The sequence below is a fragment of the Pristiophorus japonicus genome, chromosome 8 (genome assembly GCF_044704955.1).
Source record: "Pristiophorus japonicus isolate sPriJap1 chromosome 8, sPriJap1.hap1, whole genome shotgun sequence".
In the NCBI taxonomy this organism is placed as follows: domain Eukaryota; kingdom Metazoa; phylum Chordata; class Chondrichthyes; family Pristiophoridae; genus Pristiophorus; species Pristiophorus japonicus.
Window position 1 is genome coordinate 144,827,160 of NC_091984.1, and position 19,182 is coordinate 144,846,341.

Sequence of the window (19,182 nt, forward strand, 5' to 3'; positions counted from 1 at the left end):
GACAGACACGGTGTGTGAGACACGGGCAGAGTGTGGGTGTGAGTGAGTGAGCTCGCTGGGGGCAGTCTGTGCTCCTGTCACAGTCTCTGATATAACTGAGCTCAGCCTCAGCACACTGACACTCCCGAGTTCCTGCCTCCCCCAGCTCCAACTCTGATCTGTCCAGCCCCCGCTCACCTCCTGTCCAACTTCTGATCACAAACAGGGGCAGCAGGGCTCGCAATCCGGCGGCTGCAGTGCTCCAGGGTTGTGGGGAGACTCTCAGTTGCGGTTTCTGTGGCTCGAGTTCAGGCCGATATTTATCCCTCAACCTACATCGCTTAAACATAGAAACATAGAAAATAGGAGCAGTAGTAGGCCATTCGGCCCTTCGAGTCTGCACCACCATTCAATATAATCATGGCTGTTCCTCTATCTCAACACCATATTCCCGCTTTTTCCCCATACCCCTTGATGCCTTTTTGTTTCTAGAAATCCATCTATCTGCCTCTTAAATATATTCAGTGACTTGGCCTCCTCAGCCTTCTGTGGTAGAGAATTTCACAGGTTCACCACCCTCTGAGTGAAGACATTTCTCCTCATCTCATTTGTAAATTTCCTACCTCGTATCCTGAGATTGTGACTCCTTGTTCTAGACTTCCCAGCCCGGGAAAACATCCTCCCCACATCCAGTCTGTCCAAACCAGTCAGAATTTTATACGTTTCAATGAGATCATCTCTCACTCTTCTAAACTCTAGTGTGTACAGACCTAATCGACCCAATCTCTCGTCATACGACAGTCCTGCCCATCTCAGGAATCAGTCTGGTGAACCTTCGCTGCACTCCGTCTATGGCAAGTATATCCTTTCTTAGGTAAGTAGACCAAAACTGCACACAATACACCAGGTGCGGTCTCACCAAGGCCCTGTATTAAGACATCCTTGCTCCTGTACTCAAATCCTCTTGCAATGAAGGCCAACATACTATTTGCCTTCTTATCTGCTTGCTGCACCTGTATGTTTGCTTTCAATGACTGGAGTACAAGGACGCCTAGGTCCCTCTGTCCATCGACACTTCCCAAGCTATCACCATTTAAATAATACTTTGTCCTTATGTTTTTCCTACCAAAGTGAGTAACTTCACATTTATCCACAATATGTTACATCTGCCATGTGTTTGCTCACTCACTCAACCTATCTAAATCGTCTTGCAGTGTCTTTGCATCCTCCACACAACTCACAATCCCACCTAATTTTGTGTTGTCAGCAGACTTGGAAATATAACATTTGGTTCCCTCATCCAAATCATTTATTTATATATATATATATATATATTGTGAATATCTGGGGCCCAAGCACTGATCCCTGTGGTACCCCACTCGTCACTGCCCGCCACCCTGAAACACACCCATTTATTCCGACTGTTTCCTGTCAGTTAACCAATTTTCAATCCATGCCAATACATTACCCCCAATCCGATGTGCTTTAATTTTGCACACTAACCTCTTATGTGGGATTTTTATCAAAGGGCTTCTGAAAATCCAAATACACTACATCCACTGGTTATCCCTTATCTATTCTGTCAGTTGCATCCTCCAAAAACTCCAATAGATTTGTCAAACGTGAATTTCCTTTCATAAATCCATGTTGATTTTGTTTAATCCCGTTGATATTATCTAAGTGTGCCGTTATCACATCCTTTATAATAGACTCTAGCATCTTCCCTACTACTGATGTCAGGATAACCGGTCTGTAATTCCCCGTTTTCTCTCTCTCTCCTTTTTTTAAGTAGTGGGGTTACATTTGCCACCCTACAATCTGCAGGAACTGTTCCATAATCTATAGAATTTTGAAAGATGACAACCAATGCATCTACTATTTCCATGGCTACCTCTTTTTTAGTAGTCTGGGATGCAGATCATCAGGTCCTGGGGATTTATCGGCCTTCAGTCCCATTAGTTTCTCCAGCTCTATTTTGTTACGAACAATCGTTTCCTTTAATTCCTCTTGCTCACTGGACCTTAGGTTCCCTCGCATTTCTTGGACGTTATTTGTGTCCTCTTCCATGAAGAGGTCATTCAACCCATTGCTGTGTGTGAGAGCTTGCTGTGCACAAATTGGTTGCCGTGTTTCCCACATTACAACAGTGACTACACTTAAAAATGTACTTCATTGGCTGTGAAGCACTTTGGGACCTCCTCAGGTGTGAAAGGTGCAATATAATTGCAGGTCTTTCTTTAATTTGGCTTTTCTTTTTATTAACTGGGACTCGCACAATTCCCCTGCTGATTAAACCTGGACCCAGCAGAAAATCCCCAGAACACGGACTAATGTTCCATAAGAACATTAGGAGCAGGAGGAGGCCATTCGGCCCCTTGAGCCTGCTCCGCCATTCAATAAGATCATGGCTGATCATTCCCTCAGTACCCCTTTCCTGCTTTCTCTCCATACCCCTTGATCCCCTTAGCCATAAGGGCCATATCTAACTCCCTCTTGAATATGTCCAATGAACTGGCATCAACAAATCTCTGCGGCAGGGAATTCCACAGGTTAACAACTCTCTGAATGAAGAAGTTTCTCCTCAGCGCAGTCCTAAATGGCCTACCCCTTATCCTAAGACTGTGTCCCCTTGTTCTGGACTTCCCCAACATCAGGAACATTCTTCCTGCATCTATCCTGTCCAGTCCCATCAGAATTTTACATGTTTTTGTGAGATTCCCTCTTATCCTTCTAAACTCCAGTGAATAAAAGCCCAGTTGATCCAGTCTCTCCTCATATGACAGCCCAGCCATCCCTTGAATCAGTCTGGTGAACCTTCGCTGCACTCTGTCAATAGCAAAAACATCCTTCCTCAGTCTAGGAGACCAAGACTGAACACAATATTCCAGGTGAGGTCTCACTAAGGCCCTGTACAGCTGCATTAAGACCTCTCTGCTTCTATATTCAAATCCCCAAACTATGAAGGCCAACATACCACTTGCCTTCTTTACCGCCTGCTGTACTCGCATGCCGACTTTCAGTGACTGATGAACCATGACACCCAGGTCTCATTGCAACTCACCTTTTCCTAGTTTGCTGCCATTCAGATAATATTCCGACTTCATGTTTTTGCCTCCAAATTGGATAACCTCACATTTATCCACATTATACTGCATCTGCCATGTATTTGCCCACTCACCTAACCTGTCCAAGTCACCCTGCTGCCTTTTAGCGTCCTCCTCACAGCTCACACCGCCACCCAGTTTAGTGTCATCCACAAACTTGGAGATATTACACTCTATTCCTTCATATCATTCGTTAATGTACATTGTAAAGAGCTGGGGTCCCAGCACTGAGCCCTGCGGCACTCCACTAGTCACTGCCTGCCATTCTGAAAAGGACCCGTTTATCCTGACTCCCTGCTTCCTGTCTGCCAACCAGTTCCCTATCCACGTCAGTATATTACCCCCAATACCATGTGCTTTGATTTTGCACACCAATCCCTTGTGTGGGACCTTGTCAAAAGACTTTTGAAAGTCCAAATACACCACATCCACTGGTTCTCCCTTGTCCACTCTGCTAGTTACATCCTTGAAAAATTACAGAAGATTCGTCAAGCATGATTTCCCTTTCATAAATCCATGCTGACTTGGTCTGATCCTGTCACTGCTTTCCAAATGTGCTGCGATTTGATCCTTAATGATTGATTCCAACATTTTCCCCACGGCTGATGTAGGGCTAATGGGTCTATAATTACCAATTTTCTCTTTCCCTCCTTTTTAAAAAAAGTGGTGTTACATTAGCTACCCTCCAGTCCATAGGAACTGATCCAGAGTTGATAGACTGTTGGAAAATGATCACCAATGCATCCACTATTTCTAGGGCCACTTCCTTGAGTACTCTGGGATGCAGACTATCAGGCCCCTGGAATTTATCGGCCTTCAATCCCATCAATTTCCCTAATACAATTTCCCACCTAATAAGGATATCCTTCAGTTCCTCCTTCTCACTAGACCCAGTGTCTCCTAGGACCTTCGGAAGGTTATTTGTATATTTCTTCATGAAGACAGTACGCGGAGGGGAGGGTTCTCAGGGGACCAGGGTGGGGGGTGGCGGTCGGTGAGTGGGCTCGGGGACCAGGGGACCAGCCAGTCGCCACTCTGCACACACTCTGTTCCCTCTGTGTCTCAGTCCAGTGTTGCAGTGAGGAGTTTAGGATCTGAGGCTCAGGCTGGTTCTCCGGCACCAACAGCGCCCTGTTGGGTAAGGGTATTAAGGGTTAAGAACATAAGAAATAGGAGCAGGAGTCGGCCACCTGGGACCTCGAGTCTGCCCCGCCATTTAATAAGATCATGGCTGATCTGATCTTGGACACAGCTCCACTTCCCTGCCCGCTTCCCATAACCCTTTATTCCCTTATCGCTCAAAAATATGTCTATCTCCACCTTAAATATAATCAATGACCCAGCCTACACAGCTCTCTAGGGCAGAGATTTCCACAGATTTACAAGCCTCTGAGAGAAGAAATTCCTCCTCAACTCAGTTTTAAATGGACGGCCCCTTATTCTGAGACTATGATCCCTAGTACTAGTTTCCCCTATGTGTGTAAATATCCTCACTGCATCCAACTTGTCGCCCCCTCATTATCTTATATGTTTCGATAAAATCACCTCTCATTCTTCTGAACTCCAATGATTATAGGCCTAACCTATTCAACCTATCCTCATAAGTCAATCCTCTCATCTTCAGAATCAATCCAGTGAAACTTCTCTGAACTGCTGCCAATACAAGTATATCCTTTCTGAAGTATGGATACCAAAACTGTACACAGTACTCCAGGTGTGGCCTCACCAATACCCTGTATAGATGTAGCAGGATTTCTCTGCTTTTATACTCTATCCCCCTTGCAATTAAGGCCAACATTTCATTTGCCTTCCTGATTATTGCTGTAACCGCATACTAACTTTTTGTGTTTCATGCACAAGGTCCCCTTTGCAATTTTTCTCCATTTGAAAATTAATTTGCTTTCCTCTTCATTCTGCCAAAGCGGAAAACCTCACATTTTCCCACATTACACTCCATCTGCCAAATTTGTGCCCATTCACTTAGCTGGTCTCTATCCCTTTGCAGACTATTTGTGTCCTCCTCACAATTTGCTTTCCCACCCATCTTTGTCTTATAGGGTGATTATTTTTCATTCTACTCTGATACTTAGAAATTGGCTGAAGACATACAATCGCCCTTCCTGGCTGTATCTATTGTAGGTTTGTGGTCGTTGGTTCTGTGACCAGTTGATCTTCTTTTGGCCATTTTCTGCAGTGTTGTTCCCTCCATGTACGTTCTGTACTACATGTCCTTCTGTCCATTCATCTGTTTGTTCTTTCGACCTGTGTCCATCTGTACACGTGTCCTTCTATTTTTTCTGTGTGCTTCTTCTTCCGTCTGTTCCTGTCCTTCTTCCGTATTCTGCAGAGCTGCTTCTAGCTCGCATATTTATATCCAGGTTATGACTGATCTCCCGCCACTGCGGTTTCTGATAAAGTGTTTGCATCGATATATTGTTTTGTGGTCTACTCGGTTGATTGACTGCAATAATGGACTCATCCGTTTTCCCATTTGCACACTGAGTCTGCAAGGCTCAAGTTGATTTCTCATCTTCACACCTCATCACAAAAGATGTGCACCTAGTGTGGTTCCTTTGTTGTCTGGTCTTTTTACAGACTTGATGTCTCCAGTGAGCTTGTTTTCCCCACCCTGGTCAATCAAGTTCAGGGCCTCATGTAACAACTCCATTCTTGTTATGCATGGAGTCAGTTTTGTTCCCTGACCAAGAATGCCCTTAATTGTCCAGCTTAATTCCAAAAGTTTGTATTAATCTTTAGTTCATGGTCTCCTTCTGTGCTTTTCTGAAGATTAGTAACCTTACACTCCCTCCTTTAATGTTTCGCTAATATAAAACTAGAGACATTACTTGTGGAGTTATTTTTCCATGAGCTCTATTTGGGTGTATTGCAGTCTCAGTCAAAAACTTCAGATTACATTCCTGTTTTACATCAAAAAACAGTACTTTTTCCTGACAAACCAACACTTGTACAACAAAAATGTTCGGCCTTGATCTGACTTCAGTTTTATATACAAACACTTTGGCTTTGGTTCATCTAAACAACCCTTCAACATTCCCTTCCTTTGTATTCTGTTTTAACTTACAGGATAAGATAAATAGTTACACCAAAGAACCAACGATACACTGGCTAGTGCATGAGACACGATTAGAACCCAGGAGAGAATCTGAATATTGAATCCCAAATCCCATTTTGGAGCGGCCATTATTTCCTCAATTTCCTCCCTTACTTTTTCATTTGTTTGGTGTAATGTGTAATAGTCTTTGTTGGATAGCTCAATGTCCTTCTTTGTATCATCAGCAAATTTGACGACATTACACTCGGTCCCTTCATCTAAGTCATTAATGTAGATTGTAAATAATTGAGGCCCCAGCACCGATCCCTGCGGCACCCCATTAGTTACCGTTTGCCAATGTAAAAGTGAACCATTTATCCTGACTCTCTGTTTTTTGTTAGTTAGCCAATCTTCTATCCATGCTAATATATTACCCCCAACCCCATGAACTTTTATCTTGTGCTTTTGATGTGGCACCTTATCGAATGCCTTCTGGAAATCCAAATACACCACATCTACTGGTTCCCCTTTATCCACCCTGCTCGTTACATCCTCAAAGAATTCCAGCAAATTTGTCAAACATGATTTCCCTTTCATAAAACCGTGCTGACTCTGCTTGATTGAACATATATGCTTTTCCAAATGTCCTGCTACTGCTTCCTTAATAATGGACTCCAGCATTTCCCAAACACAGATGTTAGGCTAACTGGTCTATAGATTCCTGCTTTCTGTCTGCCTCATTTTTTAAATAGGGGCGTGGCATTTGCTGTGCATGCTTTGGAGAGGGCGTTAAAAGTAGCGGTGACATCCAGAATACAAGATTTTGCCTCAATTCAACGACAACAACTTGTATTTATATAGCGCCTCTAACGTAGTGAAACGTCCCAAGGCACTTCCCAGGAGTATTATGAGATACAAAATTTGATACCGAGTCACATAAGAAGAAATTAGTGTAGGTGACCAAAGAGGTATGTTGTAAGGAGCGTCTTGAAGGTGGAAAGAGAGGTCGAGAGATGGAGAGGTTTAGGGAGGGATTCCAGAGCTTGGGGTCTCGGCAACAGAAGGCACGGCCACCAATGGTTGAGCGATTATACTCAGGGATGCTCAGGAGGGCTGAATTGGAGGAGCGCAGACATCTCGGGGGGTTGTGGGGCTGGAGGAGATTCCAGAGATAGGGAGGGGCGAGGCCATGGAGGGATTTGAAAACAAGGATGATAATTTTTAAAAAGAGGCGTTGGTTAATAGGCAGCCGATATCGGTCTCTACTTCCCCACCCGCCTCCTCTCACCGAGCCATTCTCACCGCCCCCCACCTCCAGCCGCTCCCCTGCCTTCCTCCCTCACTTCCGCCCTCCTCACACCACATCTCTCACCCTCCCTCCCCCCATCCCAACTCACCCCTCACTCCCTCCCAAACTCCCTACCTCACATGCCCCTCCCCCCTCCCATCCCCTCTGCCCCTCCCGAATCGGAGTAGACCATTCAGTCCCTGGAGCCTGCTCCGCCATTCAATGAGATCATGGCTGATCATCTACCGCAACTCAACTTTCCTGCACTGTCCCCATATCCCTTGATTCTCTTTGTATCCAAAAAATCTATCGATCTCCATCTTGAATATACTCAAAGACCGAGCCTCCACAGCCCTCTGGGGTAGAGAATTACAGAGATTCAACACCCTCTGAGTGAAGAGGTTTCTCCTCATCTCAGACCTAAATAGCCGACCTCTTATTCTGAGACTGTGACACCTGGTTATAGACTCCCCAGCCAGAGGAAACATCCTCCCTGCATCTACACTGTCAAGCCCTGTCAGAATCTTATATGTTTCAATGAGATCCCCTCTCATTCTTCTAAACTCTGGAGAGTATAGGCCTTGGAACTGCGAAACCAAGGCGGATAGATGGAGTTCAGATGCAGATGAGCCGTGATCTGATTGAATGGGGAACAGGCTCGAGGGGCTGAATGGCCTCCTCCTGTTCATTGTGTCCAGCAGCAGCTGTGTACCTCTCCGCAACCTCATCTTGACTTTTATCAGTCGCATCAGAGCCTTGATTCCCTCACCAGGGGGCTGGTGTTTCCAGTTCAATGTCCAGCTGATCGATGCCATGAGTCAGACTCAATGAGTGCTGTCAGCGGGTGGAAAGGCTGCTCTAACTGCAGCCTTGTTCTAATGCATTTGGGGAGGGGCAACAAGGCAAGGAATACACAATAAATGGAAGGGTACTGAGAGGGTTGGAGGAACGGAGGGACCTTGGAGTGCATGTCCACAGATCCCTGAAGGTAGCAGGCCAGGTCGATAAGGTGCTTAAAAAGTCATTCGCAATACTTGCCTTTATTAGCCGAGGCATAGAATAGAAGAGCAGGGAGGTTATGCTTGAACTGTATAAAACACTAGTTAGGCCACAGCTAGAGTACTGCGTGCAGTTCTGGTCACCACATTACAGGAAAGATGTGATTACACGAGAGAGGGTACAGAGGAGATTCACGAGGATGTTGCCGGGACTGGAGAATTTTAGCTATGAGGAAAGATTGGATCTGCTGGGGGTGTTTTCTCACTACATTTAAAAAGTACTTGGATGTGCACTTGAAGTGCTATAACCCACAGGGCTATGGACCCAGGGCAGGAAAGTGGGATTAGGCTGGGTCGCTCTTCGTTGGCCGGCGCGGACATGATGGGCCGAAATGGCCTCCTTCCGTGCTGTAATTTTCTGTGATTCTATAATCGTGCTGGTGGTGTTGACCACTTTAAAAGTCACAGCATACATTTTATTGAAGCTATTTCCGTCCCCGGTTTCCCCGCTGCCAATAATTGGATCAATCGATGCTGTAGCGCCCCCTTGTGGTATATCTATATGGGCTCCACCCAAACCCCTGCTTTCAACCCTTGAACCCACATTGCCCACGCTAGCTGGAGCCCTGCTTCTTAATCACAGCATCTCCCAGCACAGAGGGAGGCCATTCAGCCCATCAAACCCATGCTGGCGCTTTGAAAGAGCTATGGACTACAATGGCCTGGACTAACGATCCAGAGACACGAGTTCAAATCCCACCACGGCAGCTGGGGAATTTAATTCAGTTAATTAAATAAATCTGGAATAAAAAGCTAGTGTCAGTAATGGTGACCACAAAACTGCCAGATTGTCGTAAAAACCCATCTACCTGGCCTGCTACCTTCAGGGATCTGTGGACATGCATACCAAGGTCCCTTTGTTCCTCAAAAATCCTCAGTGTCCTACAATTTAATATGTATTCCCTTGCCTTGTTATCCTTCCCCAAAAGCATTACCTCAGACTTCTCTGGATTAAATCCCATTTGCCACTGTTCTGCCCACCTGACAATTTCATTGTTATCTTCTAGCAGTCTCCAGCTTTCTTCTTCATTATCAACAACACAGCCGATTTTAGAACCGTCTGCAAACTTCTTAATCATACCCCCTACATTCAAGTCTAAATCATTGATATATACCACAAAAAGCAAGGGACCTAGTACTGAGCCCTGCAGAACCCCACTGGAAACAGCCCTCCAGTCACAAAAACACCCAACAACCATTACCCTTTGCTTCCTGCCTCTGAGCCAACTTTGGATCCAACTTACCACTTTTCCCTGGATCCCATGGACTTTTACTTTCGTGACCAGTCTGCCATGTGAGACCTTATCAAATGTCTTGCTAAAATCCATATACAGTACATCAAACGTGCTGACGTCAGAGATCCTCCTTATTTCTTCCTCCATTAATTCAATTAAATTAGCCAGACATGATCTTCCCTCAACAAATTCATGCTGACTGTCCTTGATTAACCCGTCTATCTAAATGAAGATTTATCCTGTCTCTCAGGACTTTTTCTAACAATTTTCCCACCACCGGGGTTAGGCTGACTGGCCTGCAATGTACGTAGTTAATGTAACACCACTTTTTAAAAAGGGAGGGAGAGATGAAAATGTGTAATTATAGACCAGTTAGACTGACAGCAGTAGTGGGGAAAATGTTGGAATAATTTATTAAGGATGAAATAACAGCGCATTTGGAAAGCAGTGACAGGATCGGTCCAAGTCAGCATGGATTTGTGAAAGGGAAATCATGCTTGACAAATCTTCTGGAATATTTTTAGGATGTAACTATTAGAGTGGACAAGGGAGAACCAGTGGATGTGGTGTATTTGGACTTTCAAAAGGCTTTTGACAAGGTCCCACACAAGAGATTGTTGTGCAAAATCAAAGCACATGGTATTGGCGGTAATGTACTGACGTGAATAGAGAACTGGTTGGCAGACAGGAAGCATAGAGTCGGGATAAATGGGTCCTTTTCAGAATGGCAGACAGTGACTAGTGGAGTGCCGTAAGGCTCAGTGCTGGCACACCAGCTCTTTACAATATACATTAATGATTTAGATGAAGGAATTGAGTGTAATATCTCCAAGTTTGTTGATGATACTAAACTGGGTAGTGGTGTGAGCTGTGAGGAGGGCGCTCAGAGGCAGCAGGGTGATTTGGATAGGTTCGGTGAGTGGGCAAATGCATGGCAGATGCAGTATAATGTGGATAAATGTGAGGTTATCCAATTTGGGGGCAAAAACACAAAGGCAGAATATTATCTCAATGGTGACAGATGAGGAAAAGGGGAGTTGCAACGAGACCTGGCTGTCATGGTTCATCAGTCATTGAAAGTTGGCATGTAGGTACAGCAGGCGGTGAAGAAAGCCATTGGTATGTTGGCCTTCATAGCTAGGGGATTTGAGTATAGGAGCAGGGAGGTCTTACTGCAGTTGTACAGGCCTCAGCTGGAATATTGTGTTCAGTTTTGGTCTCCTAATCTGAGGAAGGATGTCCTTTCTATTGAGGGAGTGCAGCAAAGGTTCACCAGACTGATTCCCGGGATGGCTGGACTGCCATATGAGGAGAAACTGGATCAACTGGGTCTTTATACACTGGAGTTTAGAAGGATGAGATGGGATCTCATAGAAACATATAAGATTCTGACGGGACTGGACAAGTTAGATGCGGGAAGAATGTTCCCGATGTTGGGAAGTCTAGAAGCAGGGGACATAGTCTGAGGATAAGAGGTGAGCCATTTTGCACTGAGATGAGGAGAAACTTCTTCACTCAGAGATTTGTTAACCTGTGGAATTCCCTGCCGCAGGGAGTTGTTGATGTCAGTTCATGGATATGTTCAAGAGGGAGTTAGATTTGGTCCTTACGGCTAAAGGGATCAAGGGGTATGGAGAGAAAGCAGGAAAGGGGTACTGAGGGAATGATTCGTTATAATCTAATTGAATGGTGGTGCAGGCTCGAAGGGCCGAATGGCCTGCTCCTGCACATATTTTCTGTGTTTCTATTTTTCTTTGTAATTAATCGGTCTATCCCTTTCTCCCTTTTAAAAAAAAGGTGCAACATTAGCTATCCTCCAGTCCTCTGGCACCACACCTGTATCCCGAGAATTGGAAAATGATGGTCAGAGCCTCTGGTATTTCATTTTTGCTTCTCTTAATAGCCTGGGATACATTTCATCCAGGCCTGGGGATTTATCCACTTTCAAATCTCGGAAACCCCTTAATACTTCCTCTCTCACAATCTTAATTTCATCTAATATTTCACACTTCTCTTTCCTGATTGCAATATCTGCATCGACCCTCTCTTTTGTGAAAACAGACGCAAAGTATTCATTAAGAACCATACCGACATCTTACATCTCCACACACAGATTACCTTTATGGTCTTTAATAGGCACTACTCTTTCTGTAATTATCCTCTTGCTCTTAATGTATTTATAAAACATCTTTGGGTTTTCCTTGATTTTACTTGCCAAGATGTTTTCATGCTCTCTCTTTGCTTTCCTAATTTCCTTTTTAATTGCAGCCCTGCACTTTCTATACTCCTCAAAAGTTCCTGCAGTATTGAGCCCTCGGTGTCTGTAATAAGCCTCCCTTTTTTACTTTATCCTACACTGTATTTCTATTGACATTCAGGACCTCAAGATTTGTTAGCCCCACCCTTTTTCTTTAAGGGAACAGACTTACTCTGAAACCACAGGATTTCCTCCTTGAATGCCTCCCACTGCTCTGACACTGATTTACCTTCAAGTAGCCGTTTCCAGTCCACTTTGGCTAAATCTCATCTCAGCTCAGCTAAATTGGCTTTTCCCCAATTGAGAACGTTTATTGCTGGTCTATATTTGTCCTTTTCTATAACTATTCGACATCTAACTGAATTATGATCACTGGCACCAACATGCTCTCCCACTGATACCTCTTCCACCTGCCCCTCTTCATTCCCCAAAACCAAGTCCAGAACCGTCCCTTCCCTTTTTGGGCTTGTTACAAACTGGCTAAAAAAAGTTCTGCTGAAAGCATTTTAGGAATTCCACACCCTCTACACCTTTCACACTAATTTTATCCCAGTTAATTTTAGGGTAGTTGAAATCCCCTCCTATTACTGCCCTATAGTTTTTGCACTTGTCAGAAATGTGCCTACATATTTGCTCTTCTCTCTCCCTCTGACTGTTTGGGGGTCTATAGTACACTCCCAGCAGTGTGATTACCCCTTTTTCGTTCTTCAATTCGACCTATATGGCCTCATTTGATGATCCTTCCGACATATCATCCCTTCTCACAGATTTAATTGTTTCTTGCAGTTGTTTCAGAACTGCGACCCCCTCCTTTTTTATCCCCCTCTCTATCCCGTCTGAAAACCCTGTAACCACGAATGTTGAGCTGCCATACCTGCCCTTCTTTCAGCCATGTCTCAGTAATAGCTCTAATATAGTACTCCAAAATGTCTATCTGTGCTCTCAGCTCATCTACCTTATTCCCAAGACTCCATGCATTGAAGTATATACCATTTAGCACTGCCAAACTGCCTTGCTGTCTATTTTCTAAGCTTTGTTTCCTCTGTCTCCCAAATTCACTTTCTACTTTTCTGCTTTCTAATTCCAGCTTTGCTTCTCGCCCGACTGAATCTATTCTCTGGTTCCCATCCCCCTGCCAAGCTAGTTTAAACCCTCCCTAAGCACACTAGCAAATGCTGCCGTGAGGATTTTGGTCCCAGCTCTGTTGAGGTGCAACCCATTCGGCTTGTACAGGTCCCACCTCCCCCAGAAACGGTCCCAGTGCCTCAGGAAACTAAAGCTCTGCCTCAGGAAACTAAAGCTCTGCCTCCTGCACCATCTCTCCAGCCATGACACCGGGAGTAATCCAGAGTTTACTACCTTTGAGGTCTTGCTTTTTAATCTCGCTCCTAGCTCCCAAAACTCTGCCTGTAGGACCTCATCCCTCTTTCTACCTATGTCATTGGTACCGATTTGGACCACAACCTCTGGCTGTTCACCCTCCCCCCTCAGAATGTACTGCAGCCACTCAGTGTCATCCTTGACCCTGGCACCAGGCAGGCAACATACCATCCTGGGGTCACGTCTGCGGCCGCAGAAATACCTGTCTGTTCCCCTAACTATCGAATCCCCTACCACTATTGCTCTTCCACTCTTCTTCCTCCCCCCTGTGCAACTGAGCCACCCGTGGTGCCGTGGACTTGGCTCTGGCTGCACTTCCTAGAGGCACCATCGCCCCCACCAGTACTCAGAACACAATACTGGTTGGAGAGCGAGATGGACTCAGGGGACTCCTGCACTACCTGCCTGGACCTCCTCTTCTGTCTGGTGGTCACCCATTCCCTCTCTGCCTGCACACTCTTAAGCTGCGGGGTGACCACCTCTAGAAACGTGCTATCCACGAAGTTCTCAGCCTCGCGGATGCACCGCAGTGACTCCAGCCGCCGCTCAATCTCCGAAACGCGGAGCTCGAGTTGCTGTCGCTGGTGACACTTCCTGCACATGTGGTCATCCAGGCCACGAGAAGTGTCCAGGACTTCCCACATGGCACAGGATGTGCACTGCACGGGACAGAACTGCCCTGTCGTGCCTCTATTTAATAGACTGAGAACTGACAGAGCAGAAATAAAATTAAAACTATAAAAAAGCAGAAAATAGCCTGGCCGACATCAATCAGGCCATAATTTTTTCACCCCATCATTCCTCATCTTTCCTGATAGCTAAAATTTTCCAGTCCAGGCAACTTCTTCCTGTGTGCAATTGGTTGTAAAGCACTTTGGGACGTCCTGAGGTTGTGAAAAGCGCTATATAAATTCAAGGCTTTATTTCATTGAAGTGGGAGGGCTCTCACCCTGACCTTCGCCAATTGTCTGCGCACTCTGACCTTCCAGGAGGTCATGGGATCATTGGGAGCAGTGACCCTGCCTGACCCCGGTACACTGATGCTGATTGTAGCCTCACCTTTGACCTCTGGGCAGCAAGCTTTTAAATGCAATCTGGAAGCTTCTACACCGACACCCAAAATGAACCTTGCTGAAGTGTGTTTATACAAGTGTGCTGCAATGTTCCCGGATAAAGTTCTCCCGATCTGTGTGTGATCTGAGCTTTCTCACTGCTGAGCCTGTTTCCCCTGTATCCACCCATCTACAGTTCGAGCTTCCTGCCAGTGAACAGCGTCTTAACGGGACACTCAGTCTTTCCCGACTCTTACTGTTAACCATTTCAGTGCTGAATGTGTGCCAACCCTGCACTGCAGATGTTTATACAACAGTCCAATATGATTTTGAGTATCAGCCGTGGCTCAGTGCGTTGCACTCTCGCCTCTGAGTCAGAAGGTTGTGGATTCAAGTCTCAATCCAGGGACTTGAGCACAAAAATCTAGGCTGACACTGCAGTGCAGTGCTGATGGAGCACTGCACTGTCGGAGGTGCCGTCTTTTGGATGAGACTTTAAACCAAGGCCCGATCTGCCCTCTCAGGTGGATGTAATAGATCCCATGCCACTATTTTGAAGAAGAGCAGGGGAGTTCTCCCCGGTGTCCTGGTCAATATTTATCCCTCAACCAACATGACAAAAGAACAGATTATCAGGTCATTATCACATCGTTGTTTGTGGGAGCTTGCTGTGCACAGATTGGCGGCTGTGTTTCCCACATTACAACAGTGACTACACTCCAAAAGTACTTCATTGGCTGTAAAGCGCTTTGAGATGTCCACCTTACAATCAAACGCATTTCTATTCAGACTAAACTTATCAAACGAGGCAAAGAAGATTAAGAATTAGTGTTGCTAGCCTCTAATGATTAAACACCAGCCAGGAGTTCATTAACCCAGCTCTCCGTTATCAGATGTGATTATCCACATACGGAGACACACACACACACACACACATTAATATACACCTGTTAAACATCCTTCTCCTCCCTTTCAGGCCGAGAGAAGACACCACCCACGCTGACCCTGCTGCCCCCCTCCCTGGAGGAGGTCACGACCAAGGGCACTGCCACCCTGGTGTGCCTCGCCGATCACTTCTACCCCGATGCGGTGGAGATGGAGTGGAAGAAGGACGGGGCGACCATTTCGGCCGGGGTCCAGACCAGCGACTACCTGCGAGCTTCGGACAACACCTACAGTGTCAGCAGCCTGCTGACCCTCTCTGGCTCCGACTGGGAGTCCAACGCCAGCTTCTCCTGCAGCCTCACCCACGAGAGCCTCTCCTCTCCCCTCAGCAAGGGCATCAGGAGAGCAGAATGTGCGTAGTGTGTCAGGGACAGTCCGGGGGAGACACAACTTTAAATAGAACAGGGGGTGAGCCGGGAGGCCAAAGGTCATTGTCAGCACTGCATTTCTACTCTCCTCCATCTCGGGACTGGGTCAGGGAAAGCATCTGAGGGTCAGGGGGTAAGGCACATTATTGGGACAGTGTGGAGGGAGCTTTACTCTGTATCTAACCCGTGCTGTACCTGCCCTGGGAGGGTTTGATGGGACAGTGTTGACTCGTGCTGCCAAGTAAAACCTCTCGAAGATGCTGAAGACTGTCAGCAGAGTAAAACTAATGTTAAACTGCAAAGTGCCGCTTCAGTAAGCAGACCCCCTCCCTGCTCACCCTGCTGTTACAATTTAAGGTTTTGTCCCCGTTTAAAGGGACAGGATTCTCACGGTGTGGAGAAAACACCCACAACTGTTTTAATGAAGCTGCATTCTCTCTGTGAGTGTCTCCAGCTCGCTCTCGCTGGGCTGTTTATTCAAGTCTTGTTTCTGTAAATGTGAATCTGTAAAAGGCAATAAACGTGAAGAATATTTAGTCTCTGTCTGGCGAGTGCTTTGCGAATGTTCCTCCTCCACCTCAGCTGGATTGGCTGCATTTCAGTAAGTGTCTGTCCTGATTGGCTGGGTGGGCTGTCAATCAATGGCACGTCAGCAGGAGATTTGATTCAAAGCCAATTATCATTCATTTTAAAACGATTAATTTGACCTCGAACCCCTGGAATGCACAAGATTAAACACAGAGACACTAAAAGCTGCTGGGATTAAACCCTCCCAGTCTGAGCATTGGCTCTCACTCTGCACACTGGGGGTGTTGGGGCAGCCCCCGATGGTGGGATCGCACTGTGCACACTGTGCTGACTGCTGGGGGCAATCTGGGGGCAGGAGGCCCCAGTCACAACGTTGCATTCTCTCTCCTTAACGTGTGGCTCGTGGCAGCAGCACAAAACTGTACCGAGTGAGGCCTCAGCTTAGGGAGAGGAGCAGTCAGTGTATCACCATGAACATGTCCCTGAGTGTTCGTGTAGCTTACCCAGCAATGCCTGTAGGTGTGGTGTGTGTGTGTGTCTGACTGTTACCCAGCACCGCCTGTCGGTGTGTGTGTGTGACAGTTTTTTTTTTTGTTTTTGTTTTTGTTTTTGTATTCGTTGCCAATCTTTCCAATTCTTTGTCAAATCACAAACGCCAGAGGTCACCTTGCACACATCAAGGATCACTCTGCGCCAATGCTCTTAGCCAAAAGGCCTATAGCCACTGCACCGTTCCTGGAAGTACTGCAATACCAGGTTCGTGCCATGGAGGTGGATGGGTCAAACCACCCCACCCACCTCTTATTTCCAAAAAGCATAGGAGAACCACCTTCCTGATCCAGGGAGAACCACGTTGGGGTCATGGTTACTCCCCTGTCAGGTCAGCTACGCATGATCTTAGCCAAAAGGCCGAGAAGCGACAGTTTTTTTTAAATTTCAAAATATACTTTATTCATAAAAGGAATCTGTACAGTACATTCAATGGCATTTCATTACATTTCGCTGCGGTCAGCAATCCCATACAATACATCTGGGTGCTGACAGCAGTTGCGTTCGTTACATTTCTCGTTTTTCTGTTCAACTGCGATTCAGTACAATAAACAGGGTACATTGTGGTACATTTACTCAAATTACATTTCATGTGTTACAATACAGAGCCCGAAATGGGTGACGGTACATTTACATTTTGTCTTATCAAACATGCATTTCATAACACACCTTGCATTGTACATGGCACGACATTGGTGTTTACAGATTTGGTGCTCTATGTACACAAAGTGTAAATTACAAATACCGCCCGAGGGAGGTTTGTACTGATTTCTGCCCCCGGGTTTTCCGTGGCAGAAGGGCTTTAGACTGTGGCCCTACCCCACCGTGCCTTTGCGGCGACTGCATCAATTTTCAGTGCGTCCCTCAGCACATATTCCTGGATCTTGGATTGCGCCAGTCTGCAACATGCGGACGTGGTCATCTCCTTGTTCTGGAAGACCAGCAAGTTTCGGCAAGACCAAAGAGCGTCTTTGACCGAGTTGATGGCCCTCCAGCAGCAGGTGATGTCTGTCTCGGTGTGTGTCCCTGGGAACAGCCCGTAGAGCACAGAGTCCTGTGTTACGGAGCTGCTTGGGATGAACCTCGACAGCAACCACTGCATCTCTTTCCAGACCTGCGTTGCAAAGGCGCAATCCTGAAGGAGATGGGCGACAGTCTCGTCCGCCCCGCAGCCGGCCCGGGGGCACCGTGCCATGCTGCTGAGGCGTCGGCTGTGCATGAACACTCTGACGGGTAGGGCCCCCCTCACCGCCAACCAAGCTACGTCTTGGTGCTTGTGTGTGAGCTTTGGCGATGAGACGTTCTGGCAAACAAGTTCGACAGTCCGCTCAGGGAACCACCTGACAGGGTCCACCGTCTCCTTCTTTCGGAGGGCGTCCAGGACCTTACGTGCTGACCACTGTTTGATGGCCTTGTGGTCAAAGGGGTTTCTTTTGAAGAACTTTTCCACGAAGGACAGGTGGACAGGCATGGTCCAACTGGTGGGGGCGTTTCGCGGCAGCGTGGCCAGACCCATCCTTCTCAACAATGGGGACAGGTAGAACCTCAGCACGTAGTGACACTTGGTGTTTGCGTACTGGGGGGCTGTGCATAGCTTGATGCAGCCGCACACAAAGGTGGCCATCAGGATGAGGGCCACGTTCGGAACGTCCTTTCCTCCACTGTCCAGAGATTTGTACATCGTGTCTCAGCGGACACGGTCCATTTTGGATCTCCAGACAAAGTGGAAGACGGCTCGGGTGACTGCCGCGGCGCTGCAGCGTGAGATGGGCCAGACCTGCGCCACGTACAACAACACCGAGAGCACCTCGCTCTTGATGACCAGGTTCTTGCCTGTGATGGAAAGGGAGCGCTGCTCCCAAAATGACAGTTTCTGTCTGACCTTGGCAATGCGCTCGTCCCAGTTTTTGGCGCACGCCCCGTCCGCTCCGAATCATATTCCCAGCACCTTCAGGAAATCTGGCTTGACGGTGAAGGGAATGGAGGCTCGGTCGGTCCAGTGACCAAAGAGCATGGCCTCGCTTTTGGTGCGGTTGACCTTTGCTCCCGAGGCCAGTTCAAACTGGTCGCAGATTGCGAGCAATCTGCGGACCGACTGCGGGTCCGAGCAAAAGACGGCGACGTCGTCCATGTACAGCGAGGTTTTGACCTGGGCGCCTCCGCTGCCTGGGATCGTCACCCCTCTGATGCCCGCATCCTTCCTGATGGACTCGGCAAAGGGCTCGATACAACACACAAACAAGACAGACGAGAGAGGACAGCCTTGCCTGACTCCAGATCTGATTGGAAAGCTTTGAGTTTCCCACCCGTTGATTAGAACTGCACTACTGATGTCTGTGTCGAGCAGTTTGACCCAATTTCGGATGCCCTCCCCGAACCCCATTTTG

The 19,182-nt window shown here is 46.8% G+C and overlaps 1 pseudogene; it reads right to left on the bottom strand.

Moving 5' to 3' along the window:
- Positions 1-16,965: 16,965 nt before the first annotated feature.
- Positions 16,966-17,167, bottom strand: LOC139269933 (U2 spliceosomal RNA; annotated as a pseudogene).
- Positions 17,168-19,182: the final 2,015 nt, after the last annotated feature.